We start from the raw sequence: 10747 nt of genomic DNA, 5'->3' as shown, positions 1-10747 counted from the left end.
TCTTCAGCTTGTATGCCTCCCTGTGGAAGCTTTCCCGGGTTGGCATTGGTGCCTCCCTGTACATATCCCAGTCAGGGGCTTGCACTGTAATCTGTCTTCAGACACCAAGTTCTACTGGGTGGAGGCTATATCTGGTTTCTTGTTGTGATTTCAGCACCTGCCACATAGGAATGAATGGGAAAAAAAAAAAAAGAAACGTCTCAAAGGTCCTGTGAAAACAGTATTTTCCACCAGCAGCTATTCCATTGGTGTTTTTCCTATCTTTGGTGTTGGTTTTGCTTATGTCTCTTATTACTCATTTTGTTTTCTTAATGTTTTTTTTAATGTTTTAATTATTTTTGAGAGAGACAGACCACACAAGCAGGAGAGGGGTAGAGAAAGAGGGAGACACAGAATCAGAAGCAGGCTCCAGGCTCTGAGCCTATCAGCACAGAGTCCTATGTGGGGCTCAAACTCGTGAACTGCGAGATTAGGACCTGAGCCGAAGTCAGATGCTTAACCGGCTGAGCCACCCAGGTCCCCCCTCCTTTTTTTTCCTTAACATTTTAAGCTTTTACTTTTAAAAGTAATATCCATGCCCAATGTGGGGCTCAAACTCATGACCCCAAGATCAAGAGTTGCTGTAACAACTGAGCCAACCAGGTACCCCTGGTCCTCCTTCATTTAGAAACAAGTTTGAGAGATGAATTTGTGACCAGGTGGAACAGAGCTAAGCAGAGTAAACAAGTCCTCAGGGAGGTTAAAAGTTAGATATTAGACCATCTTTGTAATGTTCTTAACCAGCTAGGGCCATTTGGACATTTTTTGGTGGAAGGTAAATGCTTTTCTATTGCCTTGCTTCTAGAAGCACACTCTTTATCATGCAGTGATGCTGAGATGTGACCTGAGCAAAGCCCCCTTTAAGAAATAATAGAGACACCAAATGTGGACAAAGCGTTTTAAGTAATCTCTACACCCAACATGGGGCTCAGCCTACAATCCCGAGATCAAGAGTCATATGCTCAGCCAGCCAGATCCCCCAATGCTCATCTGTTTTAAAGACTTTTATTCTTTTTTTTTTAAGATTTTTTTTTTTTATTCTTAATGCTTTAGTGTGAAATACCTAAACTTATGAAGAATGATAGGTTCAAATACCAGCAGAAGTGAATCCCTTTCATCCTTCGGGAATAAAATGGATTAACATTCCATTTACAGCAAAAAATATTAGTGGTTGGAAAAGATTCATAGGTCCTTATCGGCCTTTGGCTAAGTATGTTTAGAACTGCTGGTCAAAAAAATCATTTTTCTTACCAACATCACAGCACCTTCTTGCCAGATGCCCATTCGTGGTTGTTTTTTTGTTTTGTAATTGTTTGAGTAAGCTCCACACCCAACATGGAACTTGAACTCACATCCTCAAGATCAGGAGTTTCATTCTCCACTCACCGGGCCCAGCCAGGAACCCATCATGGTTTATTTTTATTTATTTTCACCTAGAATTTTTGTAATGTTTATTTAAACAATTTTTGAGAGGGAGGAGAGAAAGAATCCCAAGCAGGCTCTGCCCTGTCAGCATGGAGCTTGACGTGGGGCTTAATCTCATGAACTAACTGTGAGATCATGACCTAAGCAGAAATCAAGAGTTGGATGCTTAGCAAATAAGCCACCCAGGTGCCCCCACTCACGGTTTGTTTTAAATGAAGGAAGGAAGTTAACAGAGACTATCCACCCTGTATAACAGCAATCTTTGACCCTGGCAGTAGGTGGGATTCCGTGATGGTAGCATCAATTACAGTTAAGGAATAACCCAAAAGTGTTCTGACTCTGGCAATCACAAGCCAAGAAGTAGTTCTTTCTTCCACTGGGCTCTCGATTTTTTTCTCTGTCTGTGGTTTGTTTATAGTTGTTTTGGAACACTAAGAATAAACTCAGGCAATAATCCATAAGGATTTTTACAAAGACTATACACATCCTAGAAGCCATCAGGCAATTCTTATTGGAGACCCCTGACAAGACCTCTTTGATGAGTAATTGTAACTGTGAGATGCGCTCTTAAAATACCTATTGCCCTGCATTTGGTTTTCTGTGTGTGCACATTTAATATGAGGAGTGGGGTACTGCTGTCTCTGTCAGTGTGTACAGGGTGGTAGGGAGACAACCAGAGAGTAAGAGGCTGTTCTGGCCCCAGGCTGGGGAGAAGGATGCGGACTGAGGGGACGGGGTGGGTAGGGTGGTAAAGCTCTGCACACATCCTTGGACCACAGTCCAGGCCCACTCTGTCACCGAAGCAAGAATCGAATACGACAAGTGCAACCCCGGTGTTGGGAGGCAGGAAGGGGAAGGCACCGGACACATGTGCAGCCCACATTCAGTGCTGCCGGGTCTGGCCCACCTCCTGGCCAGACCCTCTTGACTGGCCACCCCTACCTCCATCCCTTGGAGCCAGGCAGGACCCCGATGTAGCTACTAGGTCTTAAATCAGTGATCATCAGCCGAAGCCACCACCATGTGGCCAGTGCCTATCCCGATGGCCCCTGCACTGGTTCTGCAGTCTTGTTGATCTAGGAGCAGAAGGAGCTGTCGAATGCTTGGATCAGCCACAGTCCCTCTGGGGTCCACAGCTACTCCCACGGGAGCCAAACTTGAAAAGGAACTCTCCACTGGCATTGTACACCCCCACTGAATGACTGGAAATCCTTCACTACAACTGCATTCCTGTTTACAAGATGGGGCCCTACAAAGTGCCATTGGGCTGGGAGGTAAAGACAGAACTTGCCGGCCACGATGCGGCGGCCACTCCGGGGGCCTGTGAGCCAGCTCTGATCTTTGTCTTAAACGAAGATGCTGCCCCAGTGGTTGTCACAGCCACACTACCATCTCCCTTGGTGTCCACTGCCACAGCTAGAAGGCACTGAAGCTGCCCAGGTGATGCTCTCAAATCCCAGAGCACATCTTCCCAGAACTGGCCTTCACCAGAGAAAATCTGGATACTTTGGTGGTGGTTGTCTGCTACCACGATGCTGCTGCTGCTGCTGCTAGCTGCAGGTTTGGTCTTCTCCCTTCCATGGCTGCCAACATGGAAGATGGGGTGTCCTGCTTGAGTCCTGCGCTGTGCTCAGCCTGCCCGGAAAGCAGAGACTGGACACAGAGCAGGGCAGGGCCCAGGGGAAGAACGGTGTTCTGCTTGACTAACCGTTAAAATGCAACAAAATCTAAGAATGACACCCAAGCCGGTTAAATGAAAATTCCTGCCAAACATGATGTTAACCCTGTGTGTTTTAAGGGAAACAACTAATTCAATAAAGGCTTCTTGTTATTGTTGCTTAAAATAAAGGTTTAGGTCTTTAATTACAGATGCTAGAGAGGAGGGAAAAAAGTCTCTTTGATCTAGTGTATCTTCCCAGAATAGGAAATTCTTTCAAGTGGCATGTTTTCTATAACTTCTTGGGGTTAATAAAACAAGCTCTTTTGAAGCCAGTGGCTGGTTGCATCGTAGAGACGTGGCCCCTGAGAAGAACTCTCTCAGGCTGCTAAATTCACATAGTTTAAACATTTTGTATTAATTCTCCAAATAATGTAGTTTCCACATCCCCACCCCTTCTCTTGAAAATTGCGTGAGCAGAAAAGAGATTAAATTCAGATTTTCCCGGGGCACCTGGGTGGCTTAGTTGGTTGAGTGTCTGACTTCGGCTCAGGTCATGATCTCACAGTTTGTGGGTTCGAGCCCTGCATCAAGCTCTGTGCTGACAGCTCGGAGCCTGGAGCCTGCTTCGGATTCTGTGTCTCCCTCTCTCTCTGCCCCTCCCCCGCTTGTGTTCTGTCTCTCTGTCTCTCAAAAATAAATTAACGTTGAAAAAAATTTTAATGCAGATTTGCCTTTTTTCTAGAAAAACTGACTTTTTTTTTTCCAGTAGGCTCCACACCCAAAATGGGGCTTGAACTCACAACCCTGAGATTAGAGTCACATGCTCTATGGATAGAGCCAGCCAGGTGCCCCTGGAATAACTGATTAAAAAAAAATTAGATTAAACTGATTTTTCAAGATAGATGGTTCAATTGTGTATCATAACTAAAAGAGTAGATAAAATTGAAACATTAGAGATCTCAACATTGTTTTCATTTGATTTTAAGGGTTGTTATATTTATTCCTGCAAACTGATTTTCCTAATTATGCTCTACTTAGCCTAGCAGAAAACTATTTTGCATTCCTTGGTTCATACATTAAAATTTTCCCTGAAAACTGCCTTGATCTAGCTGATGGTAATAATTTTTCATTGAAAATTTTAATGCAGCCTCATATGCTAGTTTAAATAAGGAAGTCTTTAAAAAAGTGTTAAGTTTGGTGCTTTTTAAAGCCAATGAAGATGAGCAAGAATGAATGCAAAACTACTAGCCCAGGATTCTGGATTCTGTCTTTGTCTTCACGTGAAAGAGCACAAGATGTTTAGGCCAAAAGAATGGATTTGTCATTCTCTTATTGACCAGCTATGTGAACTGCACCTCAATGCCTTTATCTGTCAAGTAGAAACTACCATTTCTATCCTATCTATCTCCATAGATGGAATGAGAACTAAACGTATGAAAAAGTGCTTTATAAATTATAACTCTATACCAGTGGTAATTAACATTTTGCTGTTTGGATTCCTCTGAGAATCTGAAAAATAAAGGTTTTCCAACATTTCTCTCACACACTCCCAAAAGCACTTGCAAATGTACTCGAACCCTTAATTTCATTTACAGTTGGGAAGGAATGATTTGAAAGCCTTGCACCACAGGTTAAGACCTTCTGCTACAGGGGTGCCTGAGCGGCTCAGTCAGTTAAGCGTCTGACTCTTGATCTCGGCTCAGGTCATGATCTCACAGTTTGTGAGTTCAAGCCCCACATCAGGTTTTATGCTGACAGCACAGAACCTGCTTGGGATTCTGTCTCTCCCTCTCTCTGCTCCTCCCCCGCTTGCTCTCTGTCTCTCTCCCTCAAAATAAATAAGCTTCAAAAAATAAAAAAGAACTTCTGCTCCAGGCAAGAATAAGATATCCGCCCATTCAACAAATTACTGAGCTCCGACTTCATGCCAGACACAGCAATGACAATGGCAGTGCCAGTGAACAGACAGAAGAAGGCGCTTCCCTTAAGGAGTGAGGGTAGACCCAAAGAAACAAGTGCTACAGGTAAATTAGGGTAATGAGGTAAGAGAGTGGTGGGGGTGCCCTAGCTTTAGTTAGCACAGTGATCAGAGGAGGGGCATTAGAGCTAGCCATAATCAGAGGAGACATTTGAGCTGGCCATAAACAATGAAGAGGCAGCTTTGTGAGAATGTTCTAAGCAAAAGAGATGGCAAATGCAACAGCTCTGGGACAGAAAGGAGCTTGGTCTGTGTGAGGCCAGTTTGTATAAATCTAGTATATACAGTATAAACAAGGCCACCATGTTTGAACTTCAGCAGCCATAGGGAATGAGGTTGGAGCTGAGTTCAAAGAGACAGGCCACTTTGGAGAACGGAAGAAGCACTTGAGGGTTTCAGGCAGAGGAATGACATAAATCAGATTTATGTTTTCAGTTTGGGAAGATTTGTTGTGTGGCAAAATGGACTGTAGAGGGCATCAGTTGACAGGGTATGTCCTGTGAGGGATCTTGCCTCCTCCTCCAACAGCCCGCCCATTCTACATTTCTGGCACAAGTGACTTGATGAATGTCAGTGTCATTTCCCTTGTGGGGCCCAGATGTGAGAGAGGTATTAAATTCCGCTCTCCTAGACGATTGTATTATGTAGCCAATAATGACTATTACCATTATCTCCTGCTTTGTAATGATGTAAACAAAAGTAATAGGGAATGATGGCAGCTTTGGGGCTCCTTGTCACATCACAGTTCTCACAGTGTTGGAGTCTCCCAGGAAGACCAAGGGAGACCTTGGTCCAGGAAGACCACTGCTAAGACGTTTGCATACTGCCCCCCAAAATGGGCTGAATATCAACCTATGAATACATATTACACATTTCACAGCCGGCAGAACTTTCATGAGATTTTACTTACAACTGTCTAGAGGGATTCCTAATTTGATATCAGGCTATCATAATTAGTAGGATGTTGCTTTGGACTGTGTTTTTTCCATTACAAAATATATAAATATATATATTTTTTGATTCACTAATTTTTTTAGACATCAAGACTGTGGAGTTTCCACACCAAGGTAATTTAATCGAAACTTAGCATACTCAGGAAGATATGAATTAAATATAATACAGTATATGATGTCTATACCATATGTATTACTAACTGGGGTGTCTGGCTGGCTCAGTCGGTAGAGCATGCAATTTTTGATCTCAGGTTGAGCCCCCATTGGGCATAGAGACTGCTTTAAAAAAATTATCCAGTGCTTTTCATATAAATTTAGGAAGTATACACCATAAAAGACCTTTTCTGTGTAGACATTTGAAATATTTTTTAATGTTTATTTATTTTTGAGAGAAAGAGAGAGACAGAGCATGAGTGGAGGAGGGGCAGAGAGAGAGGTAGAGAATCCGAAGCAGGCTCCAGGCTCTGAGCTGTCAGCACAGAGCCTCATGCAGGGCTCGAAACCATGAACTAAGAGATCATGACCTGAGCTGAATTTGGACACTCAACTGACGGAGCCACTTAGGCACCCTTGTGTAGCCATTTTAGAAACCTTCATTTTACTCTAATTAAAAAAAAAAATTCTATAGTTCTCTTACCTGCATTTAACACAGAAGTTTAATATTTAATGGCTTCATACAAATCAAAACTGAAACCAGGTTACTTTTATACAACAATGGAAACTAGGATTCCCTGTACATTTGTTAAATTGAAAGCATTAATAATTATTTCTCAGAAGGGCTGGTCATTAAGATTTATGAAGTGCCTTGGGAGTTTCATAAGGAAATACACCAAATCTCACAAGCTCTGTAAAATGGAAACCTAGATTTGAAGAGATTAGTAGAAATGCCAATTACACATGGATCTTGGTGATTTCTAAAAAAAATTTTTTTTAATGTTTTTATTTTTGAAGGAGAGAGAGAGAAACAGAGCATGAACAGATGATGAACAGAGAGAGAGGAAGACACAGAATTCGAGGCAGGCTCCAGGCTCTGAGCTGTCAGCACAGAGCTGGATGTGGGGCTCAAACTCACAAACTGTGAGATCATGACCTGGGCTGAAGTTAGATGCTTAACCAACTGAGCCACCCACCCAGGGACCCTGGATCTTGGTGATTTCTAATAGTCAATCATAACCAATGCAGAAAGCAAAAAGAAAGAGAACCAGATTTGCTAGTTAGATAAAAATACCACATACCCTGGCCAGGTGAATGGGTGTACAAACTGAATGAAATAGAACATTCAATTGTTGCTGGAAACTCTTAATGTCATGACTAAAAAAAAGCATCACCACTACCAATAAGCTTGAATCTCATTTATTTAAAAAAATTATTTGGGAAGGAGCTTAGAGTTTCTTTTCATATTTTCATTGAGTGGCTCTGATCAGAGAAATCTGTCAGAAAATCCCCCAAATGAGTATGTAACACTACTGGAAATAGGCCAGGACAATAGGTCTTTGAAAGAAAAGAGCTCTTTATTTTCACCTAGTTATAAAGTAATACTTCCTCAGCATAGACAATTTGTAAAATGCAGAAATTATTGTTCATTTGTTTCGCCTAAGCCACCCTTCTCCTAAGTCACACTACCCAGAGATGGCTACTATTAACATTCTTTTCCACAACAAACAATGCTCCGTGAGGGTTTGAACTGTGTCAATTTTAGTTCATCACTGTATCCTACAGCCTAGCATAGGGCCAGCAGGCACAGTTGGCATTTGATTAATGTTTATTGAACGAACAAATATTTCCTTCTAGCCTTTTTATGCATACATTTGCTTGTTTGTTAACAAAGGGGGTCCATACTGTACATTATTATATTCTATTATTTCCTGAGGCTTTTCTCATATCAAATATCTTTGTAGTCTAAAATATGCTGTTTTTTGGGGGTGCCTGGCTGGCTCCGTCAGAGGAGCATGCCACTCTTGATCCCGGGGGTTGTGAGTACGAGTCCCACATGCAATGTACAGATAACAAAAAAAATTTTTTTCATTTTTTTTAATGTTTATTTATTTTTGAGAGAGAGAGAGTGCGAGTGGAGGAGGCTCAGAGAGAGAGGGAGACACAAGATCTGAAACAGGCTCCAGGCTCCGAGCTGTCAGCACAGAGGCCAATGCGGGGCTTGAACTCATGAACCGCCAGATCATAACCTGAGCCGAAGTCACCGACTGAGCCACCCAGGCACTCCCCCCAAATTTTTTAAATATGTTGGTTTTTCTTAAAACATGTTCCATCCGATATCATATTTCGTTTAACCATTTTCCTATGCAAATGAAATAATATAGTATGTCTTATTTTGTATCTCGCTTCTTTTGTTCCCCACAATGTTTTTGAGATTCATCCATATTGTTGTATGTACCAGTAATTATTTCTTTTATTAGCTGAGTAGTATTTCATTGTTTGAATAATCACTGCTGTCAGGTAAAACACCTAAGAACAGAATTACTGAGTCATAGAGTAGGTGTATATTTAACTTTATAAGAAACTTCCCAATGGTTTTCCAAAGTAGGTATAGCATTTTACTTTCCCATCAGTAACGTGGGAAAGTTGCAGTTGCTCTCACCCTTGCCCAACACTTGGCACTGAGAGTCTTTTTTTGGTGGGGCACCTGGCTGGCTCAGTCTGAAAAGTATGCGATGCTTGATTTTGGGGTCATGAGTTCAAGCACCATGTCGGGTGTAGAGATTACTTAAATAAATAGTTTTTTTAAAAAAAACACTGCTGTATTTTATTTGTTTATTTTTAAAGGGCTTTAACTCCTGACCTTGAGATCAAAAGTCACATGGTCTACCGACTGAGCCAGCCAGACACCCCAGTATTGAGAATCTTTAGTTTCAATTACTCTAGTAGGCTAGTGAAGTGGTATCTCAATATGGCCTATTTTACATTTTTTTGATGACAAATGATGTTGACAGAATCTTTTCATTGGCCATATGTAATCTCTTCTTTATTGATACTGACAAATCCCTTTCTAGAGAAGTTGTGCTAATTTGTAATTCTGCTAACAGTGTCACCTTTTCAAAATGTTTTCCTATTTGCTATGTGAAAAATGGCATCTTGTTTTAAATTGATTTTTTTAATTTCTTCTGAAGTTGAACATTTTTAATGTTTATTCTTTTATAAACTCTTTGCTTATGGCCTTTACCCATACTTGTAGAGTTCTTCTTTTGAATAGTGAAAGTTCTTTATCTTGACTTCCGAGATGCAAATATCTTCCTGCTTTTGTGCCTTTTAATTGTGTTTATCTTTTTCAAGTAGTCAAACGTAACATTCCTTTGTGATTCCTTTCAGTACTTCTGAGCTTAGAAAGTCCTTATCTGAATTAACTAAGTTGTTTTTGATCTGATAAATGGGGGGAGGGAGCATCAGTATCTGTTGGCATCTATTAGCTCTGGAGTTACGCCAATCAACCAAGTAGGATAACTTCTTCATTTTCTTCCAGGTTTTTTTCTTTTACTTTTGCATGTAACTATTTTTTTTTTAAAGATTCTTTCTCTTTTAAAAATGTTTATTTATCTGTTTTTGAGAGAGGTGTAGAGAGAGAGAGAGCGCACAAGCAGGGGGAGAGGGCAGAGAGAGAGAATCCCAAGCCGGCTCCACCTTAGTGCAGAGTCCCACATGGGGCTGTGAGATCAGGACCTGAGCCATAAACCAAGAGTTAGCCAATTGAGCCACCCAGGCGCCCTTCGACGTAACTCTTTATTTATTTTTTTTTTAACATTTTTTATTTATTTTTGGGACAGAGAGAGACAGAGCATGAACAGGGGAGGGGCAGAGAGAGAGGGAGACACAGAATCTGAAACAGGCTCCAGGCTCCAAGCCATCAGCCCAGAGCCTGACGCGGGGCTCGAACTCACGGACCGCGAGATCGTGACCTGGCTGAAGTCGGACGCTTAACCGACTGCGCCACCCAGGCGCCCCTCGACGTAACTCTTTAAACAAGATTCACTTTATTTTGATATTATGGAGTGGCTCCAACTTGAGATCCAAATGGTAACTTTTCCACTACTACTATTATTATTATTGAAAAATCCATCTCTTCACATTGGTTTGCAATGTTTTCTTACCATTTTTTGTTTTTTAGCTATGTTCTTCAGATGAATTTTAGCCTCTACTATGCTGCAGGCACCACTTTAGTTTTGACCTTTAAAGATTTGCTCTGTTTGACAGAAGTGTGGTGTTCTCATTACTTTCTTTTTAATGATTTTTTAAAAGTTTATTTATTTTGAGAGAAAGAGAAAGCACAAGTGGGGGAGGGGTGGACAGAGAGGGGGAGAGAGAGAGAATCCCAAGCAGGCTCCACACCATCAGCTTGGAGCCTGACGGAGGGCTCGAACCCACAAACCATGAGATCATGACCTGAGCTAAGTCACACACTTAACTGACTGAGCCACCTAGGCGCTCCAACTTTTTTTTTCTTAAGGTTTTTGTTTATTTATTTTGAGAGAGAGAGAGTGTGCGGTGAAGGGGCAGAGAGAGGGAGAGAGAATCACAAGTAGGCTCCATTGCTGTAGTACAGAGCCCGACACAGGGCTTGAACCCATGAACCATGAGATCATAACCTGAGCGGAGGAGTGCCTGGGTGGCTCAGTTGGTTAAGTGTCCAATTCTTGATTTTGGTTCAGGACATGATCTCAGGGTTGGTGAGTTTGAGCCCCA

Source organism: Lynx canadensis, chromosome B1 (genome assembly GCF_007474595.2).
Source record: "Lynx canadensis isolate LIC74 chromosome B1, mLynCan4.pri.v2, whole genome shotgun sequence".
Classification (NCBI taxonomy): Eukaryota; Metazoa; Chordata; class Mammalia; order Carnivora; family Felidae; genus Lynx; species Lynx canadensis.
This window is presented reverse-complemented; position numbering follows the sequence as displayed.